This window comes from Bactrocera dorsalis, chromosome 1 (genome assembly GCF_023373825.1).
Source record: "Bactrocera dorsalis isolate Fly_Bdor chromosome 1, ASM2337382v1, whole genome shotgun sequence".
Taxonomy (NCBI): domain Eukaryota; kingdom Metazoa; phylum Arthropoda; class Insecta; order Diptera; family Tephritidae; genus Bactrocera; species Bactrocera dorsalis.
Window position 1 is genome coordinate 73,143,485 of NC_064303.1, and position 25,796 is coordinate 73,169,280.

The window sequence follows — 25,796 nt, forward strand, 5'->3', positions numbered from 1 at the left end:
ATCGCTGAAGTTTGTCATTTTCAATTTTGTCCGGTTTTTGAGGGTAAATGCTCCTATGTGCGGCGATGATGGTCATGCCATGATTTCTCCCTGCTTGAAAGCTTTCGAGAATCATGTGCTCTTTGAGCTCTTGAATTGTTCGGGCCTGATATAAAACTGATTTATTCAATTTCGAATCCGGAATTCCTTCAATAAAATACAAAATTAGACTCTCGTCATCTAAGCCCACTGGCTTAGCAATTTCTATCAACGAATATAAATATTCTTACGACGATTCTGTAATGTGCGATGAATATCGAGTGAAGTTGGTCTTTAAGAGAATTGAAACTTCTGATTTTTGTCTGGCTACGCACAAACAATTTGGCTGCCGCTCTAAGAAGCTGATTTGCAAACACAAATTCTTGTAAACTACTCTAATTTAAAATTACCGCGTTATCTTCAAACTTTTCTAACCATTTATCAATACTCAACTCATCTGTACCATTAAACAATGAAATACTTCCTTCCACATTCCTCAGTGCGAACTGCAGGTTGTACACTAAACGAGTATTGGCTTGGCGACAGGTTGGTGCTTCTACCATTGTCACTGAAAGTAATTCACTTTCATCTTCATCCTCTAACACATGTCCGAAATGTAAGAGCAACCTATCTCTTAATTCACATTTCCTATCTTGAACACTCAGTCCAATTTCTCGCAACTTATGCTTCAAAGCTACCACTGTCAAACTCAAAATATACCGCACGTCCATTGTCTTTTCCTGCTATGTTGATTACAATTTCTGAAAAAATATGCATACATATGTATGTATCGTAAAATATACCATATTTCATAAACAACATATTATCAATTATAAGCATATTTAACTAAATATTAATTCATTTTAAGTTACAACATTTTTATGAAATTTAATTTTAGTTTGAAGTATTTCTATTGGCTTCTTCGGATATATAGTACATATGTATGTACATATCAGCAAATAAAATTAATAGTCATGCGTGTTTCACAATGCATCTGTAAATGTAGCTAATTCTAATTGGAAGGTGCATTAACATAACTTGAACAAACTTATACCAATTTATACAAACATACATTTTGTCATTTCCATTTTTTACTCCTATTACTTTGTTCTAACTTCATTACTTCAATATTTCATACATACATTATTCCTTTACTTCTCTAAATTGTTTGCTTCATTGTATCCATGCCGTCGTTAGTCGTATCTTTGCAGCTTCGCACTTCTTTCTGCTTCGGTCACTCTCTCAACATTTGAATTGCTGTACTTTGTGATGCATACTTAGCTCAACAGTCGCTTCACTTGAAATTTCTCCGAAGATCCACCGCGTCTTCTTGGACGTTTCTCGTTTTTTAGTAAGTTACATGTTAATAGTGTGTGGTATTGGGGAAAGTAGATAAAATTTGGTCGCTACTACCTCAAATTCCATATTCTACATATAAACGTTTTTCCAACCAACCCTAAGTGTCTGTCAGCATATGAGCCCATTTATAGTATATACAATTGCTTAGATTTCGATCCTCAGGTTGACGTTTTACATCTTAAGGTATTTCTTAGATTCTTGCACGTAGCAAGAGTAAAAAATGTTCGATTGCACCCGAACTTAGCCCTTCCTTACTTGTTTTTTATTTCCATTTGAAGAAAAATAGTAGTAGATTCGCATCGAATACTTGTCGAGGCATATGGTGATCATGGTCTACCAGTAGCAACATGCGAACGATGGTTTCAATGGTTCAGAGATAATGATTTTGATGTGAGAAGTGAGAAACGTGGAAGACCACCAAAAACGTTTGAAGCTGCCGAACTGCAATATTGGATGAAGATATATAATATTGCACAACAAACAATTACAGACTGTTTGAAAGCAATGTGAAAACTTTTATTTATTGAAGAAGGCAATACTCTATATGTATGTATGTGGTGTGATCAGATGGTTGTGGCATATCATTAACTTCTAAAACCTGTTGAAACTGTTCTTACTAATCGCTGCAGATAAAGCTTAGTATCCAGCTCTCAAGTAATGTGAAAACTTCATATAAAAAAACGCTTAAGAAACGGTCATGAAATTTTCCTGCGATAAATTTACTTGTGCTAGTATGCAGCTCTCAAGAAATCTAGTACTAATTTTTAATACTTTTTTTCAATAAAATGCGAATATGGCAATCCTGGTTTTGCGAATAAACATCAAATCAACAATTGTTTCTTGCAGAAAATTCAAAGTAATCGTTAAAACCGTCTTAAATTAGTTAAAAACATTGTTATGAAGTATATTTCATTTTGAAATGTTGTATAAAACTTACGAATCACCAACAACATTCCTTAAATCGCAAGGAAAATAATTATGTTACTACACACATATAGTACATATTATGCACAAAGTTTATTTTCTTTGCTCTTCTAATGTGGATCATTTACAATGCGTAACCAGCTGTCAAAACTATTTGAAGAAATAATGTATTTTTTTCTTGAGCAATTACTTGAGAGCTGGATACCAACCTTAACAAAAGATCAATTTGAAACATGCATTGATCGAAAATGACCAAATGGGTCAGAAGACACGGGAAAATAATTTGGTTACGCGTCAATACACCTATGTATACACAAAGCAAAATCGGTTAAGTATACAATCAAAGTACCTGCCTTGGAGCTGCTACCCCCGCTGCCGTGTTCACTAGACTTGGGATTGAGCAGCACTTCGATTCCTAGGCAGAAGTCGAAAATTGGGTGTCTAATTGTTTTGCTTCAAAAGAGGAACATTTCTATTGTTATGGTATCAACAAATTGTCAGAAAGACGGTCAAAATATGTAAAAAGCAACAGCTAATACTTTGAATATATTTTCTTTAATTTTCCATTCAAAATAAGTATTCAATTTTCACAAAAAAGTACTAATTTCAAGCAGGTCACCTGGTAAGAATGAACACCTGTGGATTGAAAACCACCACCCAGTCCCCATATAACGGTTTGATTAAAAACCACTGAAAGTACGATAAATCAATAACTAAATCCAACATTAAGAAATCGTCTCAGTGTGAAATTTTCGAGAAATCGATTTTTTTTGTTGCATTATCGGATAGTATACACTGTAATAAAGATTCTCTAAAATTTTGAAATCGAAATCGACGGTAGCGTTTCTTGTAGAAAAACGCGTTTTTCTCAGAATGGTATTCAACAATTCATTTATACAATTTACATTATATTTATGAATATAACAAAATCATTTTTATCATTTATAAAAAAAATCGAAGCGATAAGTTAATTTCAACATAAAAAACTTTTCGAGAAAATCCGTGATTTTTCGGAGGATCACACAGAGACGATCCCTTAAAGTTTACATCTAGGATGGCAAAAGAGAGCTTTACAGGGGCCGGTGGCAAAGTTTGAGGATGGGTGGAACACCGCCAATCTTTAGGTGAATTAATATATCTCGCAGCTTGTTTAATTGAGTTCAACAATATTCGGTATACAACATTCTTCTAATATATGTACTTAAGTTACAATTCGAAAATGCCTGCTTTCCATAAAATGAAAATTTAAATCCCAATTTGTTCTTTTACATTTCAGCATAAAAATGAAGCACCAATTAAGATAACGGAATTTGCAAATGAATAATTACTTTGAATGACCTCATGGCTAAAAATGGTTCAAATGGAACCAAAACTGTTGAAGCCCCAGGTACTGAATACATAGGCTGCTATATATATATATGGACTAGACAACACTAAGTGTTGCCAGGTGCAATCTGACATTTCCATTGGAAAGTTTGACATTTTTTAGCATAACATCACTCAGAACGTTTTGTCATTTAATAGTGAAATGTTTTATTTACAGGGAATTAAAAAATTCATCTCGGCCAATAAATGGAATTAACTCGTGAACATTTTTGTGCGATCATTTTTCACAACTTTCGACGTGGATTATCACGACAAGAGTTCATCGATGAACTAAAATCTTTGTATGGCTATGAAGCACCATCGTATAGCACTGTGAAAAACTGTTACAAAGAATTCAATCGTGACCGACGCACGCTCAAAGACGAATTCCGTGAAGGTCGTCCAAAAACAGCCGTTGTGCCAGAAAACATCGATGCCGTACGTGAACTGGTAATGCAAGACCGTCATGTAACATACCTTATGATAGAGGCATGCCTATGCATTTCTCCCACCAGCATACATTCGATATTGCATGAACACCTGGCAGGAAAAAAGGTTTGTTCTCGTTGGATCTCGGCCAATTTGACAATCGCTCAAAAAAGGCTCGTGTGGATTGGTGTAAAGAAATGCTGAAAAAACCGATCGCGGTGCTTCAAAAGACGTTTATAAGATGGTCACAGGTGACGAATCATGGATCTATGCGTATGAGCCCGAAACAAAACAGCAATCGACCGTGTGGGTCTTCCAAGACGAGCCAAATACAACGAAAAAAAACAACAAAAAAAAACCATTTTCGTTGATAAATATTCCTATTTTCATTATTGGGCCAGAAATATATATAGCAGCCCTCGTATGTAAACCCATTGCCTTTAGTTGTTTTTTTTTTACCGAAAACAACGGTTAATGTGTGAGATAAGTATACAAGTGAAATTCGAAGAGAACCCTTTCCTGAGAATGGAATGCCTGAGTGTTCAAAATGGGTTAAATAGGGTAAGTATTTCCCTTAGTCGTCATATACCTTTTACATAAAGATTTCAAAACTTCCGGGAGTAATGAAAATGACATCAAATAAACAAGTTTTTTTTTTACTTATGGGCCAAATCACAAATTAAAAGATAAATAGTCTATAGTTTAGACCAGTGGTTCCCAAACTTATTTTGTCCACCGCCCACTTTGAGAATAAATATTTTTTTAGCGCCCCCATTTTTCACCTATTTAAAAACCACTATAACTCCAAATTAATTGCTGTGACCTATATATTGTATGTATGTATACTAATGGAGAATTCTAAACGAAACTTTTACTATAACCAGCAACTTAAAACCTGAGAGCAGTAGGTAACATACAACGGCGCTTAAGTCTCAAGTTAGCTCTTACGGGCTCCACCTGCCAATAAGAATGATTATTGAAACACAACTTTATAGTATTAAAACAGAGAATCTTTTATTAAAAATAAAACTAAAATAATCGATCCATATATAAAAACTAATGTGAAGGATGAATCTGATGCTGTTTAATAAGTTTGTTAATATCAGGTTCCAATTTACTCAAGAACAGTCGCAAGTCGCCACGTTCGGTAACAAGCAAACGACTTATATTTTTAGTAAGCAGTGTTGTCACAGCACTAAATCCACGTTCACACAAATATGACGATCGGAATGCTATCAAGAAACGTTGAACGATTGACCACAATTCAGGGTACAATTGCGAGATCGGTTTTTGCAGCCAAAATTCTTGGTAACCATTTTTGAACTTGATTTTTATTTCCCCGTTTGTTGTCAATTCCATAAGTTCTTCTTCCAGCTGAGGTGACATTGCTGTGTTGACATCTAAAAACGGATCCAACACCCAGTCTGGTATTTTCAAGTTCAAAATATCCTGGTATCGTTCGGTGAAGTCAATGTGGAGGTTTTCCAAAAGTTGGCAGTAGGCAAACAATTCATCGTTACTGCATGATACTGATAAATTCGGAAAATTGTGAAACTCACGTCTGCCCAGATTCGTTTTGTGTAGAAACAGTTTGGCTGCGAAAGCAACAACGACGTTTTTTTGTTTTAATTAAATTTAGTTTATCACCTTGCAGTTGGAGATTCATGTCGTTGAACAATTTATACAGGTCTGTCATGCAAGCTATATCATTCTTTGATGTTATGAGTTTGTCTTGAAATTCTGTATCTTTAGTTTCCAAGAACTCTATAACAGAGTCAAACAGGTTGTAGAATCGAGTCAGACAATTGCCTCTTGATAGCCAACGAACTTCAGTATGAAACAACAAACGATTGAAATCCTCGTCATTAGTAACACAAAGCTGATGAAATAATCTATCATTCAAAGAGCTGTTGCGGATTTTATTGACTGCTTTGATGAAAGATTGCCGTGATTGAAATAGTTTTTCACTTAAGTTTCTAGCAACTAAATGTTGTCTATGAATAACGCAATGTACACCAAGGATATCTGGAATTTTATTTTTTAAGTTCGCTATTAAGCCTTTATGGCGCCCTATCATAGCCATATTGAATATGGTTTCGCCTTTTGTATCGATCTCTTAATATCTAGCAAATAATAGTTCTTCACATTTTTTTGTTTTTCGGATAATATCTGCGGCCGGTTTATGAAGCACGGTAGTTATTACTTCATTTATTGCTGGCAATATTAACTCTTCTCCAATGTTATGTGGTTTGCCTTTTTGAGCAATTAACAAAGAGATATTGTACGAAGCTCGAAGTCCGTCGTCATCTTGCTTAGCAGCCGCCAAAAATAGATTTGCTACACTTGGGTATTATGCTTCCTCTCTAGGTCTTGAAAATATGCTACATTCTTGTCTCTCTTATCTGTATGCATTTTATTCAAATAATCTTGCAGTCTTGAAGGCTTCATTGCTTCTTTCGAAAATGTTTTTAGACATAGAAGACACAAAGGCGAGGATGGGTTTGTGGGATTTTCAATGAATCCGAACTTAATGTATTCCGCACAGTATTACCGTCTCTCCTTTTTTACTTCCGACATTGTTTTGCCTTGAGAAATACGTTTAACTTTGCGAGTAGTGTAAAGGAGGCGTAAGTAATGCTCATCTATTGCGCACAAAACCACAAATGAATATAAAATAAATATTACATTGTTTAAATAGGAATGCTTAAGCACAATTACTATATAGTAGTCCAAAAATATAAATTCTTATTTTTCCTGGAAATACATTCACCTTTTCCTATTATCTTATTTTTCCCAGAAATACATTTGTAAAAAAGGATCTTTATTCTTTTTTATTTTCCCCAGATACACATTTATTTTCCTTTTTTTATTTTCCACATAAAAGATTTAAGAAGTTCAAAAGCTCAAAACGTGCGCTACATCAGCTACCTACCCGACGTCATTTCCCAAGTGATAAAATAAATTTATCAAGAGCTCAAAGCATGCGCTACATCAGCTTGAACCTACCTACCCTACACCTTTGCGAAAATGATTATATTTTGATAGCAAATGCCCACATACAGATTTGGCAATGGCAATAGCAATACGTTTGACAGTTAGTATTCTGTAAATTCTTACCTGTCGAGATGCCCGTTATGAAAAGAGCAACCGATTGACATGATTTTCATTTTTTCTATATTCAATAAAATAGGACAGATATATGAACTACGCGGAGAGAAATATAGAACCAAGTTTGAGCAATCTTTTAATTCATATTCGTTGATGTTCACAAGTTGTTGTTGAGAGTCGAGAGCTCATGTAGTCGTTGTCTAAGAGGCCTCCTAGCTAAATAAAATTACAAATAACCCCCCAGGCCTCCATACAACGCCCCCATTTTCTTTCTGGATCCCTTACCGCCCCCCTTGACACCTGCAGCGCCCACAAGGGGGCGTTATCGCCCACTTTGGGAAATACTGGTTTAGAGTAATGTGTAGAAGTTCACGTAAGTGAGGATAGTTCTTTGATCGCCATTCACTTGGGAGTGGCCAGAAACGATTCTTTTACATATGACTCAGGCAGCTCACGACTTCGGGTCTTTCACCAAGTATCCTCTGGGTAGCCTAAGAAAATCCGTTTGAAAGCGAGCTAAAGTGAGAAAACGAAACATCCCCACTACGGGGTTGTGCGCTGGGTTTAGGACCCGCCACGAAAAATGCAGTACCAATGAAAACTAAGCGACAGCCTCAGATGAGAGACCCCCCTTTTGATAACGACCATGGCAAATGAAATAAGTATTCCGATTTGAAGGCGTGCACCTGGAATGTCCGGTCCCTTAACTGGGAAGGTACCGCTGCCCAGCTGGTTGATGTCCTCGTGAAAATGAAGGACATCACCGCCGTCCATGAAATGCGATGGACGGGCAAGGACCGAGGCGAGCAGGTCCTTGTGGCATTTACTGCAGTGGCCATATAAAGGAGCACAAGTTTGGTAAAGGATTCGTTGTGGGAGAGAGACTCCGTCGTCGAGTACTATCATTCACTCCGGCGGATGAACGTTTAGCCACATTCCGCACCAAAGCAAGGTTCTTCAACATATCGCTTATTTGCGCCCACACCCCAACAGAAAAGAAGGACAATGTGACCAAAGTTGATTTCTATGAGCGCTTGGAGCCCACCGATAAGAACCGACACCCCCCGCCCCCCACGATGCCAAATCGTGCTTGGTGACTTTAACGCCAAGCTGGGCAAAGAAGATATCCTTGTCGCAAGAGTCAAAAAATTCAGCCTCTACGAGAAACATCCACAAATTGGTTAAGGATGATCGATTTCGCCGAAATAGGATAACTGTAGTATTAGATTCCAGCACAAGAAAATACATCAAACTACCTACTGTCTCCGGCCAACCAGATCGATCATGTTGTGATAGACGGAAGACACGTCTTCAGTGGTTTGGACGTGCGTACGCTCCGAGGTCTCAACATCGACATCTTGTTGCAGCCAAGACCTCAAGCACGCAAAAAAACACAAGGAAGGTTTGACGTCGAGAAGCTGCAATCACAACAGAGAGCTGAATTTTTTCTTCTCGGGGGACAGCATTTCAAGCTCCTTACGTACAGCTGCAACCGCAACTTTTGGTTTTCGGAACTGCAAAAGAACAGCAGGTACGACGAGGAGTGCGGCGGCTAACAGAAGGTTTCAAGACCGAGATATTATTCAGCTAAGGAGGCTATCTATTAACCGATGCCCAGAGCATACTAAAATTATGGAGGAACCACTTTTTCAGGCCGCTGAATGGCAGTGATTGCATAAAACGAGAAGAAGGCGAACCCGATTCCCCAATCGAATGAAAACGGAGCAAATGTTCCATTGTCCGACTATGAAGAATTTAGAATAGCAATCACTCGTCTGAAGAACAACATTGCCGGCCGAACTACCCAAACACGAGTTAATTTTTACATTAAGTAAAAAGAAAAAAAAAACGAATGTGTTATATTTTGAGCTGACCGAAATGTGTACTCTTTATTTATACTCTTAAAACTAACTTATACATGGTTCTTACTTCTATATATACTAACTAGTATGTTTACTTATTACTAGTTGATAGCTTGTTCAGATACAGATTATATTATTTGTTTAGGTTTGTTTATATTGTTACGAATTTACTCCTTGCTAGGTTTACTTTACTGGGTTCGTATCTCTGGATTGACAAATAAAACCAATAACTGTTTAACAACTCTTTATTTTACAACACGTCTACACTATAGCAGTTTACTCTTAGCACTGATTGATTACGTTGGCGCTGCCACGGCTTATATAGCCACGCACTTCTCGCTGATGCCGACGTGTCCTTCTAGAATATTGCGTCTGGAAATTACCAGAACATAATGCTATACGGCGCCAAATGCAGACAAGCAGACAGCCGCGGCGCCAGACTCAGCAATTGTTCAAGCAGACGGCTGCGGCGCCAGATGTCTATTGTTTCGACAAGCAGACAGCCGCGGCGCCATATGTCTACAACAAAACAAATGCTATTCCATATACCTACAGCTATTGTTCATAATAAGGGATGCATATAGCAATACAAATACAACTTAATACTACTTTTGTAACACTGCCCTCCACTAAAGCCTAATTGTCCCGATTAGGCACAAATCCTCTTGAACCAAATGGGGCGAGCCTCTCCAAATGTACTACTTTCATTTTACATCGTGCTTTTCCATTTCTTTGTATGCGGTATACCACGTCATTAAGTCCTTTCATCACCATATAGGGTCCTTCCCAGGCTGTCTGCAGTTTCGGGGACAAGCCTTTCTTTCGAAGTGGATTGTACAACAGAACCAGATCACCTTCTTCAAAACCTTTTGAATTTGCCGCTTGATCGAACCGGTCCTTCATCTTATTGCTCATCAGATGCGTATGCTGTCTTACCATTAGATGCAATTCATTCATTTCTTGCTTTAAGGCAGAACAATAGTCTCCATCATTTCTTACAGCTGTAGGATTCGTTCCAAACTTAAGATCAGCAGGGAGTCGCAGATCAGATCCGAAAATAATCTTTGCTGGCGTGTAACCAGTTGTCTCGTGCTTCGCTGAACGATACGCCAGCAGGAACATCTGGATGCACTTGTCCCAATTCCGTTGATCTTTATCAACGATTTTCCACAGATGTTCTTCGAGCGCTCGGTTGAATCTCTCCACCATTCCATCTGATTGTGGATGTAACGCTGTTGTCCGTGTTTTGTGGATGCCCAATAATGTACAGACTTCTTGGAAAATGGAAGATTCGAAATTCCTGCCTTGATCTGAGTGTAATTCGACGGGCACTCCGAACCTTGTTATCCAATTTTCTACAAACGCTTCGGCTACTGCCTTCGCTGGCCATTTACTGAAATAGTCCATGACAACCAGTAGATATTTGTTTCCGGCCGTACTGGTTGGGAACGGACCTGCAACATCCATTGCGACTCGTTCAAATGGTGATCCCACGTTGTACTGTTGTAGCCTACCGCGACTTTTGGCTTTAGGACCTTTAGCTGCCATGCACTCTACGCAATTACTTATCCATTCTGCTATGGAATCTCGACAACCGATCCAGTAGAACCGTTGTTTAATCTTCTCTATAGTTTTTGTAATCCCAAGATGCCCTCCACTAGGTCCATTGTGATATTCTTTCAATACTTTCGGGATCATGGATTTCGGTACTATGATCAGCAGACGAGACTGTTTGCCATCTTCGCTTTCCCAGGTACGATGAAGGTATCCATTAACGAGGTTTATGCTGTTCCATTGGGCCCAATATGCTTTTGCCGTTGGACTCTCGTTACTTATTTGTTCCTTTGGTGGTCGTACCCCATTTTCTTTGGCTATTATCAGCTTTGCAAGATCAGGGTCCTCCAGCTGATTGATTCTGATGTGGTGAGGAGTCCAATCATCCTCAGGTTCTATATTCAGTAATCGCACGTCGATTATACCTTCTTTTCCCTCTGAATTGGAGCAATGTTTACATTCCAGTGGACAAGGGCGACGTGATAATGCATCCGCATTTTTGTGGTGAATCACCTTTCGATGTTCCGTTTCGAAGTCGTAATTCTGTAATCTTTCGATCCATTTGGCCTTCCGGATTCTTAAACTGTAATAACCATTTTAATGCTGCATGATCAGTCCTCAGCAAGAATCGTTGTCCATACAAATACTTGTGGAAATGTTTTACACATTCCACCACAACTAGTAGTTCTTTCCGCGTCACACAGTAGTTTTTCTCTGGTTTCCCGAGCACTCTGCTGTAATACCCAATTACTCTTTCTTGTCCGTCGATGAGCTGAGACAGGACACCTCCAATTCCATAAGCGCTCGCATCTGTATCCAGGATGAATTTCTTTCCAGGTATTGGATAAGCCAACATCGGCGCCGTAAAAAGTAGTTCTTTAAGCTGCTCAAACGCTTTTTCCTGTTCCAACTGCCATACAAACGTGCGATTCTTCTTTGTTAAATCATGTAAACTTCTAGCCACGTTCGCAAATCCAGGTACAAAACGGCGGTAATACGTGCATAAGCCGAGGAAGCTGCGGAGTTCATGTATGTTGGTGGGTCGAGGCCAATATTTAACTGCTTTTATTTTTCCTTCCTCGGTGTGAAACCCCTCAGTTGACACTTTATGTCCGAGATATGTGACCTGCTTCTTCCATAATGAACACTTTTTGGGATTCAAGCGTAATCCGGCTGATGCTATTCGCTGAAAGACTTCTTCTAGATTTTCCAGATGATCATCAAAATTTTTTCCATGATGATAATGTCATCAAGATACACCAAACATGTCTTCCAGTTGAGTCCTTTTAACACATGTTCCATCAGTCGCTCGAACGTTGCAGGCGCATTATATAACCCAAATGGCATCACAGAGAATTCCCATAACCCGTCGCCCATACTGAAAGCGGTCTTTTCACGGTCACATTCATCAATCTCGTCTTGCCAATATCCACTTAGTAGATCTAATGTAGAAAACCATTTCGCTCCAGACAAGGTGTCTAATGTATCGTCGATTCTTGGTAGAGGATAACTGTCTTTCTTTGTGACATCATTCAACTTCCTATAATCTACGCAGAAACGGGTGCTACCATCTTTCTTTTTAACTAAGACGATAGGTGAGCTCCATGGACTTACATGGTTCGATTACACCGTTTTGTGCATGTCTTCAATAATTTTGTTAGCATCCTCACGTTTTGCTAGTGGAACCCTACGCGGAGCTTGTCGGATTGGTTTAGCGTCTCCAGTATTTATGCGATGTTTGACAATGCCGGTTCTTCCTGTGTTTCCTTCGTTTGCAAATATGGATGCGTGTTTTCTAATAGTTTTTCTGCTTTTAATTTTTCATTTCCATGCAGTTCGTTCAGCAAATTATTTAGGAGTGTAGGACTTATCTGCTGTGGCTCAATAGTAGGCTTCTGTTGTGACCGTTCGCATCGTGATATTGCACTTATATTCTGGCACTGTCCAATTACTGCTCCTTTCTTCAGACTTATAGGCGTGTTGAATTCATTCACTACTCTGACCGGAATGGTGGCGTCTTCTCTAGTTTTCACAAGCGTTCTTCCTACCAATATGGGTGTATCTATTTTTGTTGGTTCCACAATCCACAATTCTTCAGTCCCACCTCTTCCATTCACTTTAGCCCATATAATCGCCTCAGATTTTGGTGGAATACTCTGATTATCATCAACAATCACCCTCTTACTTTCAACGTTGGTCACATATCCGGTGTTTATAGGCATCTCCATGTTCTGGCAAAACAGCATTTGCTTGTTTAAATCCAAAGTAACCCCGTGATCAATCATGAAATCTACTTCCATTATAATTTCATCCGTGATTTCTGCTACGATGAAGGTGTGATTAACTTCCAGGGTACCAATCTTCACTTCGCAAAACACTTTTCCCGCGACAGCTGCTTCCTCCCCGGTGGCCGTTCGAAGCTTGCAACCGACTAATGGTTCAACCGTTCCTCTTACCACATCCGGTCGGATAATTGAATGTGTGGCACCAGTATCCAAAGTAAGCGTTGACAGTCGTCCATTTACGATGCCGTTGATAGTAAGATTGTTGTCATGGCGACCTATTTGTGATATCGAGATGGCGGGGCAAATAGTTGTGGGAACCAGTAAACGCCCCTTTGAACTGTTCCGTTTTAGTTTAACCACTTGTGAGATGTGGATGCTCCGTCCTCGTTATCTGTTGGTTGTTTCCGTTTTGATGGGTTTACTTTTATATTGCAATTTCGGGCAAAGTGACCCGCCTTTCCTGTTGTATTTACTCGCGGTGCAGCAATTGTCTTCAGAGTCTTCAATATTTCTTCCATCAGCGCCGGTTGTTCCATTTCAACCCTTTGTACTTTGTGTGCTGGTTTACTTAGTAGGGAAGCTGTTTCCTGTGTGAGGGCGTGCGAAATCGTTTCAGCAAACGTTCTTTTTGGCAATGCATATGTGGCGCGTTTGGTGTCCACATCACGAATTCCGTTTATGAAACATTGAATTTTTACCCTCTCAATGTAATCCATAGGTGCATCTGCATTTGCCAAATGAGCCAGTCGTTCTATTTCAGTTGCAAACTCTTGCAATGACTCGTTCATCTTCTGACCCTTACTTTGCAGTTCGATCTGGTATATTTGTTTCCGGTGCTCACTACCATATCGCTTTCTATCGCACTCATCAATGCCTCATAGTTGTCCCGTTCACAGTCTGGAATAGTCTGAAGGATTTCTGCCGCAGGTCCTTTCAATGATACAAACAAGGACGCCACTTTGTCCGCTGCATTCCAGTTATTGGCCATTGCTGTCATTTCAAACTGAAGTTTGAAAATTTGAAATGGAATACTTCCATCGAATGTGGGTGCCTTCAATCTTTGATTATTTGTTGATGGTGCAGGGCCATGTAGTTGCAGTTCTCGCACACGATTACTTAATTGAAGAACTTCTGATTTTAAATTTTCTTCGTCATTTTTTAAAGTGCTTATTTCGTCTTCAAATTTTGAAAATTTCTCTTGCACTTGTTTTTGTAGTTGTGTAGTATTTTCCGTAATCTGTTGAACCAAACGATTTTCTAACTGCGTATTATTTTCAGTCATTTGTTGTGTAAGGCGAGTCTCTAACTGTGATGTATTTTCAGCTATTTGCGTTATTTGCTGTGCCAGACGATTTTCTGTTTGCACTGCATTTTCTGTATTTTCAGCTATTTGCTGTGCCAGACGATTTTCTATTTGCTTAATAGCCACTAACAGCAAGTTCATGTCTACACTTCAAGATGTTCGTTGTTCTTCTACTTTTTCTTCCACCTTTGTAGAAGTTTTTGGCCCAACAAATTCGAACTCGTCCACATTAATTCCATCCGCTTCCATTGCTTCACGTAATCGTGCCTTCAGATCCGCCATTTGCCCGCTTATCGGCAAATTACGCTCCTCCAGTTCCTTTTTTAATTGCTGAATTCTCAATTCTCCGAATTTAACCATCTTGAATTTGGATTATTTGACAATCCCACTTCTGACACCAATTGTTACGAATTTACTCCTTGCTAGTTTTACTTTACTGGGTTCGTATCTCTGGATTGACAAATAAAACCAATAACTGTTTAACAACTCTTTATTTTACAACTCGTCTACACTATAGCAGTTTACTCTTAGCACTGATTGATTACGTTGGCGCTGCCACGGCTTATATAGCCACGCACTTCTCGCTGATGCCGACGTGTCCTTCTAGAATATTGCGTCTGGATTGTTTGTTGTAGTGACTCAACTCAAGGTTGTTTGCATTCTGTTTACTGAAACAAAAAGTTGTTTTGATGTTTGTTACTATTATAAGGAATACGTTCCTTAACTCACTCGGCGAAGAGTTGATAAGGAGCATGCATCAGCTTCTTTGTAAAATACGTTGGAAAGAAAGCATGCCCAACAATTGAAATTTACGTGCGCTCTGCCCAATACCAAACGACGTTTCAGACATGGCGATTCTCTTTCCAGTGATGTTTTTAACTTTCTTCTGCAGAAAATAATTCGAGCTACAGAACTAAACCGAGAAGGTACAATCTTCTATAAGAGTGTATAGCTGCTGGCGTATTCTGATGATATTGATATCATTGGCCTCCACAACCGCGCTGTTAGTTATGCTTTGTCCAGAATGGATAAGACAGCGAAGCAAATGTGTCTGGTGGTGTACGAGTGCAAGACGAAATATCTCCTGTCATCAAACAAACAGTCATCGCACTTGCAACTAGACACCCACGTCGCTGTTGCAGTCATAACTTCGAAGTTGTAGATAATTTCGGTATTTTGGAACCAGCATCAACACCAACAACAATGTCAGCCTTGAAAATCAACTCAGGATATCTCTTGTCAACAGGTGCTATTTCGGACTAAGTGGGCAATTGAGAAGTAAAGTCTTCTCTCGACGAACAAAAACAAAACTCTATAATTCACTCGGACTGATCGTCGATCAACCGATCTGTCTTCAGCGGCTGTTCTAGATAGATGGACGTACTGGTAGGGACTTTTTAATTTAATCTTCAGCACGGACCGGTATTTTTCGCTATACAGTTTCATTGTCTAATGTACTATTTACTATATATGTATATAGTATGTCTGTAAAATATATAAATCATTATGGGATGGTGGGAAATACGATCGTAATCCATTCTCGATTTTGAATAAGTGATAGCGGTTTTGCTATAGAATAGAAAACTGAAGTTCCTTGAATTAAAAATTTGTATGATTTGTTTATTTTGTTAATATTCAGGAAAGAAAGAGCCTTAACAGAATAAAAATTCAGCGGACTTATGGCCATTGGGCGCTTACTTCACCTAAGTTGCGAGTTTGTCACTTTGCCATTATTACATAAATGTCACATTAAATGAGTACCTTTAATGTTGAATTCAAACGCAACACGTTTCTTCAAAGTATAACATCACCTGTAGGTTGTTTATAACACGTAAATCTAATTGAGATTAGAATAAAGTTCAATAGACGTAAATGATCCTGATGATGAGGAGAATTAAAGTATGGGTGTCTGTCTGTCCGTGCAAACGATAGCTGGAGTAAAAATTGAGATATTGTTATGAGGCTTCGTACAATGGATTCAAATTTAGGTCTAAAAGATGCAAAGCCCTTCATCAAAGAGATTATTGTTTATTTGAATGCTTGACCATCTCTTTTAAAATGTCGTGCCAGTATACTTTTGCTCCACTTTTTAGTCACATTTTAACAAGGGTAAGGAAGTGTAACGAATTTACTGAAAACTCTTCACCAAAACAATACAACAGCCACGTGGTGACAAAGGTAAATCTTTCAAATAACATTTTTTGCCTCTTTGAGTAGATTTTGTCGTTGTTTATTGAAACCCCCAACAGTGAATTTTTTCATATGTGACATTGATTCTTACTTTCATGGTCCTTAAGAGCGTCCCACTGAAGAAGCTGCTTTCGTATGTTGAGCTTAATGTGCTTTAAGTGCATTGTCAGAAGATGACCAGTTAGCCAACGGTCGATATACTCTTACATATGTATGTATCTATTTCTCTTGCTTTCTATGAGGAATTCTGCGGATGCTTGCGAAAAGCTTTTATGACAAGAATCGATTCGAACTACGCGAGGACAATCATTTATCTTTGTCATTATTGCGAATGCAAACACTGATCTGATTATGGTATATGAAAAGATACACTACATACACATCATAATAAAAAGCAAGAAAGATGGGAATACTTGGGTGTAACCGAACCTTTTATATATAATACTTGCAATTTGCAAGGATCTAAGCCGCGGAAACACTTTCAGGCAGAGATAAAGATATGCCCAATCATATGGTGACAAGAGAGTTTCCTCCTCTGTTTACATATATTTTTGGTAGATTTTAAATCTGGTCAAAACCTACCTGATCCAGTCAACTGTAAAGGTAGGGTAGGTAAAAATATAAAACAATGGAAATCAAATAAAATGCGAAATTTAAATGTATTTGATGAAATGTTTTGCGGTGTGATGCACCATAACATTAATTTCAATTGAATTTGATTAAATGTGAATATGATTTATTAGTTGAGGGTTAAAAAGCTTATATTACTCTTTTAATTATTGAAAGTTCAAGAGACAGATATACCATAAAGTCGCAATAATTGTTAGGTGTTTTATTCAATTTGACTAGAATATAAAATACTATAAACAAGAAGAAAGCGCTAAGTTCGGTTGCACCTGAACATTTTATACGCTTGCAACTTGGTTGTTAGGATCAAAACCTGTGATTTTATAAATATACTAGTTTTTCTCCGCGGTGTTACCCGTGGTTTATTAGGGCAAATAAATTGTGTAAGTATATATACAGTAAAAATTATGACTATTCACATTTTCAGAAACAAAATAATTCAAAAGATTAATTTACAAAATTTTTTGACTGAAGTTTGTGGGTATTATAAGGATTCTGGGTATCAATTGTCTTACCTTTGCCCCTATAACGAAACTATTACCAATGAACAGTCCAGGCGCGTCAAGTTTGCGCATCAGTATGACAGGCACATCAACTTTGTTTTTGCTCCGGTAGTAAAAGGGGCTCTGTTTGGTTGACTTGAATTTCAAAAGACTCTCTGAACAAATCAATAAACAGCTTTTCCATTTTTTGTGGAGTGGCGCAATGGCCTTTCTATATATCTACGGTTTTGAGCCTTAGAAAACTCGTGAATTTATTATGCGTACGGTGTAAATTCTGCTCAGGGATCTCTGTTTCACACAAGGCCAACCGTGGATGAGTGCGGCCTGCACACGACATATCCATTCTTTTCGTGATGCATACTTTGGCATATCTACATAGAACAACGTTTGGTGCAGGCGGAAATATACGACGAGGGTGGTAATATGGATCGTTGCAACTCGATCTCGCACTACACATTTATGTGAGCGTTAAAAAGTTTGCAAAACAGCGGTGTATACGGGACACCGAGCTATTGTCCACTGACACGCTTTCCATGGCGTCTCTCAGATCAATAATAACATTACGTTATCCGTTAGCTTTTAAGTCTAGCTGGCATGGACTCAACTAGTTTTTTCGTACTTTCTGTTCCAATTTTGTTCCACTCTTCTAAAATAGCATTTTTTTGCTGTTCCTTATTACTGATACGGTGTTTACGGATGTTATTTTCTAACAAAGACCATAAATTCTCGATCGGGTTCATGTCAGGTGACTGGGCCGGTGGATTAATTAAATGTGGACAATTCCATATTAGCCAGGTCTGTACTATTGACGCTTTGTGTTTAGGATCGTTGTCCTGATGAAATCTTGACGAATCCCAAGTTTTTGGCACTTTGGGTTATATTTTCTTTCAATATATTAAGGAACAATGCTTTGTCCACAATACTCTCAACGAATACCAAATTTCCAACGCCGGCTGCAGACATACATACTAACGGGTGATTTTTTTGAGGTTAGGATTTTCATGCATTAGTATTTGACAGATCACGTGGGATTTCAGACATGGTGTCAAAGAGAAAGATGCTCAGTATGCTTTGACATTTCATCATGAATAGACTTACTAACGAGCAACGCTTGCAAATCATTGAATTTTATTACCAAAATCAGTGTTCGGTTCGAAATGTGTTTCGCGCTTTACGTCCGACAAATTTTGTTCAGCGATGAGGCTCATTTCTGGTTGAATGGCTACGTAAATAAGCAAAATTGCCGCATTTGGGGTGAAGAGCAACCAGAAGCCGTTCAAGAACTGCCCATGCATCCCGAAAAATGCACTGTTTGGTGTGGTTTGTACGCTGGTGGAATCATTGGACCGTATTTTTTCAAAGATGCTGTTGGACGCAACGTTACGGTGAATGGCGATCGCTATCGTTCGATGCTAACAAACTTTTTGTTGCCAAAAATGGAAGAACTGAACTTGGTTGACATGTGGTTTCAACAAGATGGCGCTACATGCCACACAGCTCGCGATTCTATGGCCATTTTGAGGGAAAACTTCGGACAACAATTCATCTCAAGAAATGGACCCGTAAGTTGGCCACCAAGATCATGCGATTTAACGCCTTTAGACTATTTTTTGTGGGGCTACGTCAAGTCTAAAGTCTACAGAAATAAGCCAGCAACTATTCCAGCTTTGGAAGACAACATTTCCGAAGAAATTCGGGCTATTCCGGCCGAAATGCTCGAAAAAGTTGCCCAAAATTGGACTTTCCGAATGGACCACCTAAGACGCAGCCGCGGTCAACATTTAAATGAAATTATCTTCAAAAAGTAAATGTCATGAACCAATCTAACGTTTCAAATAAAGAACCGATGAGATTTTGCAAATTTTATGCGTTTTTTTTTAAAAAAAAGTTATCAAGCTCTTAAAAAATCACCCTTTACATGCCCATACCATAACACTGCCTCCACCATGTTTAACAGTTGGCCTAATATTACATCCCTGAAGCACAGTATTGGGTTTCCTCCACAAGTAAGCCATTCCATCTGAATCGAAAAGGTTGAATTTCGACTCGTCAGCAAAAATTACAGTATTCCAGAAGTTAAAATCCTTGGTTTCCAACTCCCTTGCAAAGGTAACTCGGCTTAGTTGGTTTTTTTTGCTAATGAATGGCTTCTTTCGAGCTACTCGGCCATTGAAGTCATGCGCACGTAGTACCTGACGCACAGTTTCAGCACAAAATGATTTCACTAGCTCCTCCTGAATCTCTGTAGTTAACTTTGGAAGTGATAGTCTCAGGTTTTCTTTAATTTTACGCACAATTAAACGCTCGTCACGTTATTGAAAATTGTATTTGGTGCGTTTCGGCCTTTATTTCGAACGCGACCTTAATGCACGAAACGCTCAATTATATTTTGCACTGTAGCACTACTTCAATTTACAATCTCAGCAATTTTAGAAATGGTTTATGACCAATTCTCGCTGCTCAATCGTTTTACGGGTCCCATCTTACTCAAATTGGTACACTGGTGTACTCGACATTCAAAAACTCATTAAAACTTTCTTAAAACTATTACTGAATGCCAGCCCTAAGATTTAGAAATGCCTAGTACCGTAACCCAAGCAACGGGGTTTCCCACAACATAGACAAGTGGGGGCATGAAATAAACTGTGAGCAAAATTCCAGGAAGGTAGCTGAAATTCTTGAATTTGTAAACGTAAGATTGTTCATCCAAGAACTTTATTTTGCTTACTATGTATATTAGTAAAGATTGTAGAATATTTATACACTTATAATTTTTTTTTGGAACGAAGTTCCTTACGGCAGGCTTGGAGAAGATAGGGCTTTTGCTGCGGGACCTAACTGAGAAAAAGGTGATAGTAAAACCGTAAGAATAGAGAAACCGAATAATTAAGCGTTAGATTAGACTGGAAAAAAATGAGAGTAAAACCGTAAGAAAAAGGGCGTACGAAAAAAGTATTAATTGTATACTTTTAGGCGGGCTCTAACTAAGTGTTTGCACCCCTTCACATTTGTTCACAATTGAAAAAGTTTACGTTGCGCTTTTGTGAATAAGCTTTAGAGCTTTGAATGTGTCATTGTGTTGCCATATTCATTCAATTCGTTTTTCTTAAAATGTGTAATTAATTGAAAACAATACATATTGGAACGAAGTTCCTTACGGCAGGCTTGGAGGAGATAGGCATTTTGCTGCGGGACCTAACTGAAGAAAAGTGATAGTAAAACCGTAAGAAAAAGGCCGTAAGCTCTTCGAGCTCAAAAAGCTATTTATAAGTATCTTTGTTTGAGACCCAGGATCTTAGGCCCCTGTCACAAAGACTCCAGAAAGCGCTTTGTTTCCGGTATAGAAAAAAATTAATGAAATGATGACGCTTCCCTCTATATCTCATCTTTATCGACTTCCAAGAGGCGTTCAATACACTTCATAATCTGGAATGCATTCGATAATAGAGTGGTCCCCTTAAAATTAATTGACAGTCTACTCTGATGTGGGGTGTCGGGGTATGTCGACATATGGGGCCGATTTCGATTAATTAAAAGATAATTAGTTTCAGTTTTAACGTTAATAATTTCGAGTTTAATATAATTCAGGGTATATACATACATATATATAAATATGTGTATGTGTAACCAATAATGGTTAAGTGGGTTATTTGGAGATATAAATGTGTAATTCTATGTTAATTTATTAACTTATTATAAACCTGTTTCGATTTGTTGTTAATTCCTTCGCTGTAGATGTGGTGTGGAATCTTTCTGTAGCTCCAACGATGTTTGTGAGGATTTTTGTGTTGTATTCGTAATACTTTATATTGTAATTTTGTTTAATTTCACTTGGTATATGTTCTCTGTGTTCGCTGGATAATATTCCTTTTGATTTTCGTATTCACTGTGTGTCACTTATATTTCACTTCTACGAGTATATCGCTTATATGTATGTTCGCTGCCGTTGGCGGGATAATAATATGCCTTTTTGGTGAAAGCGCGGGAAAATCGTCTCCTTCATTCCTCCTTTTTCGCCTGTTGCGTGAAGTTGGGGCGGTTGATACTCCTCTACATTACGCCTCTATTACTTTTTGTAATTAGTGGGAGTAATGCAGAGTTACATTCCAAACAAAACTTTGTATCATTATTTGAGCTAATTTTGATGCTACAAATACGACAAGTGTTGAGGTATGTAATTGGCAGATTTAATTTTTTAACGAGTTCGGCCGCTATATTTGTAATTTTGAGGGTAGGGTTTAAAATGGCTCGAACTTTATACCATTCGCCATCGCATCTTAAACGGATCTTCAGTGTGGGTAATAGGGTCTGTTTAGCCAGTAAGGATGGTAATCGGGTCTCTAGCGCAAGTGGATGTTTCTCAACGGTATTTGCATCGTTGGCCGGGTATAGCCTCGGATGTCCGTGTAGGGATGAGTGATGTTTCCCATGACAAATGGAACATCGATTTTTGCTTGTGCATCCTTCCGTCTTATGCGACCTGGCTAAGCAATTAACGCAGTAGTGGTGTTTTATTACTGCTTCGTATTTCTTATTTATGTTGTATGCCGAGTATGTAGCGCAAGTCACTAGACGGTGGTCTTTTTTGCATATTCCGCAGGCGACATGACGATGAGACGTGGGTTTTCTGTGATGTGAGATCGTTTTTCGGGTTGTGCGATTATCACATTCCTTTTCCTCATGAATAGTGGGAAGGGTCGACTTGAAACGCCGCATGCGTCGTGACATCGTTTCGTCTTCCGAAATTGGTGTAATGCTACGGGTTGCGCTACGGGATCGAATGGTGATTGTTGAACTCATACGACGAGTTTTGGGTGAGTTGATGATTGTTGGACTCATACAACGAGTTCTGGGTGAGTTGGTGATTGTTGGGGCCATTTCACTAAAAAAGAAGAGAAAACTTGTATGTTATTCTGTATTTAATATCACAATTTTTGTGATGGGGTGGGTTATTGTGCCTTGAGCAGTTCGGATTTCAACCACTCGTGTTTTATTGTCTAAGCCGGGGAAGACCTTTTGGATTCGACCGAGCTTCCATTCGTTGGGTGAAATATTTTCGTTTCTTATAACGACTAAGTCGTTAACTTCAACATTACGTTGTGGATATTTCCATTTGTATCGTTTGTGTAGCTCCTTAAGGTACTCTTCCTTCCATCTCTTGCAAATGTGCTGGTAGAGTATTTTTAGTTTCTGCCATCTGTTAACGATGCTTAAGTTTGCATCCTCTAAATTGGGTTCGGCAGGGGCTAACAATGGGGTACCTATAAGGAAGTGTCCTGGAGTTAGAGGTTCCAAGTTTGATGAGTCGTCGCTTATGGGCTTATTGGCCGAAAGTTTAAGCAACTTTCAATGCGGGTCAATAGGGTAGCAAATTCTTCAAACGTGAATTTTTGTAATTTTGCGATCTTTTTTAGGTGGGTTTTTAGACTTTTTACGCCTGCTTCCCATAATCCACCCATATGTGGAGCTCCTGGTGGGTTGAAGTGCCATGAGATATTTTGATGACTATGGAGAGATGTAATTTGAGTTCGAAGTGTCTGTAATAATTCACGCCGATCTTTCATTAGCAACTGTGAAGCTCCTATAAAGTTTGTTCCGTTGTCGGAATAAAGATTGGCGGGGCATCCACGCCTCGAGAGGAAACGGGAAAATGCTGCTAGGAAGGCTTGCGTGTTGAGATCGCTAACAGGTTCGAGATGTATTGCTTTAGTTGAGAAGCATACAAATACACATATATATCCTTTGGTGATTAGATATGCTCTCCCAGAGTGGTTTTTTATGTCATAGGGTCCAGCAAAGTCGATACCAGTGGCAGCAAACGGCCGGGTTACGAGGGTTCGCTCATTGGGAAGAGCTGCCATTATTTGGGTTTGTTGAGCCTTGTTGTATATGATGCACGTTTTGCATTGATGAATTATTGTTTTAATTAGCATCTTTGCTTTGGGTATCCAGAATTCTGTCCTTAGGAGTCGGAGAACTAGCTGATTTCCGCCGTGTAACGTTGCTAAATGGGTAAATTGAGTTAGTAATTTTGTTATACGACTATTATAGGGTAATAAGATAGGGTGGCGCTCATTATATGATAGCGCTGCGGAATTGGTTAATCTTCCGTTACTTCGCATAACTCCTTTAGGGTCAACGAATGGATTTAAAGTCAATAATGAACTTTTCTTATGTATTTGGGTTTTACGGGTCAATGCATCATATTCTTCTCGGAAATGGGTTTTTTGGGTGTGAATAATTAACTTCATTCGGGTTGTTTTGAACTCTTCCGGGGTTATTTCGTGGTTTGCGTAATCAGCTTCTCGTCTCCTTGGTGATGCATTTGCGCAAAACCTGAATAGGTAAGCGATAACGCGAATAGCTCTGGGGAATGAGGAAAACCTTTCGAGTATATCCTCTTGGGTGGTTATCGCAAACGTCTTAACGGGTTTGAATTCCACGGAAGTGTTGTATGTTTTCTCCGATGTTGGAAAATGCTCCTTTTCATGTTGTAGCCATTGGGGTCCATGCCACCAGAGGTTGTAATTAAATAGATCGGTGGGTGTACATCCTCGGCTTGCTAAGTCTGCGGGATTGTCTTGGCTTTCCACATGGTTCCAATTTTCGACTCCTACTTTCTCGGTGATTGCAGCTACTCGATGAGAAACGAAAGTGGTCCATGAACAGGGTGGTTTGTTTAACCAAGCAAGAACTATGGTTGAGTCAGTCCAAAAATAATTTTTATATTGGGTTAGGTGAAGTTGGGATAGAGTAGAGTTAACAAGGTTAGCTAGTAGAACCGCTCCACAGAGTTCCAATCTGGGTAGGGATACGGTTTTAATGGGAGCAACTCTTGTTTTTGAGACTAAGAGAGTTGTCCATATTTTGTCTCCAACTGAAACCCTTATATAAAGTGTCGCGGCATATGCTTTTTCTGAAGCATCAGAGAAACCGTGGAATTCAATGGTGGCTGTTGGGTTAAAATGGGTCCACCTGGGTATTTCAATTTTGTTTATGTTGTCGTAATCCTTTACGAAGCTGTTCAATCGATGAAGGGTGAGGGGCTTCAGGCTTTCATCCCAGTCAGTTTTATCCAGCCATATTTGTTGCATAATTATTTTTGCAGTGATTATTATTGGACTAAGCCAACCGGCTGGGTCAAACAATTTTGCTATGGCTGATAAAACTTCACGTTTGGTGTATGCGGGTTTTTTCTCCATTGGGTTGACGAGGAAGAAAAATTAATCCTTTTTGGAGTTCCATCGAATGCCTAGGGTGTTGGTGTTCTCGGGTTCCGAAAGGTTGAGTGTTTCCGTCTCTAAAAGATGATCCTGTGGAAGTCCTTTCAGAATGTGTGGGTCATTGGAGGTCCATTTTCGCAGAGCGAATCCTGGGGTCTTCAGAGCGGAAATGAGTTCATCTCGTGCTGACTTTGCCGTGGTCAGGTCATGTGTTCCAGCTAAAACATCGTCTACATACATTTCCTGGCGAAGTATTTTGGCTGCTAATGGGTGGGTTTCTTCAACATCATCGGCTAGCTTCATGAGGGTACGGATCGCTAAATACGGCGCACAATTTATGCCGAACGTGACTGTTTGCAATTCGAAGTCTTCTATTGTGTCTTCCGGGGACTTCCTAAATAATATCCTTTGGAACCGAGTGTGTTTAGGGTCTTCGAGTATTTGCCGGTACATTTTCTGAATATCCGCATTAAAAACGAATTGGAAGAGTCGCCAATTTGTGATCAGAATGACAAGGTCTTTCTGTAAAGTAGGCCCGATATGTAAGACGTCATTCAAGCTTTTGTGATTTGACGTGGGGCAAGATGCATTAAATACCACACGCAATTTCGTGGTTATACGATCGGGTTTAATGACTGTGTGGTGTGATAAGTAATATTGGGTCGCTTTACCAGAAGGGTCATATTCTACTTTCTTCATTTGTCCGAGTTCCAAATATTCCATAATCGCTTTGTCATATTCTGCCTTCACTTCGGGTTTTTTAAGTAAAGCTCGTTCATTTCTGAGGAATTAGGCCAACGCTATATGTCTAGAGTATGCGATATCAATATTGTCGGGTTCTTTGAAGGGTAGGGTTACTATATAGCGCCCATCTGGGTTACGACGGGTAGTTTTTTGGAAAATTTCCTCACAAATTTGATCTGATTTGGAAACTACGGATTCCTTTGGGATTTCCTCCACCTCTCAAAAACGTGTGAGTAGATTCTCAGGGTTTACTTTATTGTGAAACTAGAGGACCCGTTCACGCTTCACTGTGGCTGATACAT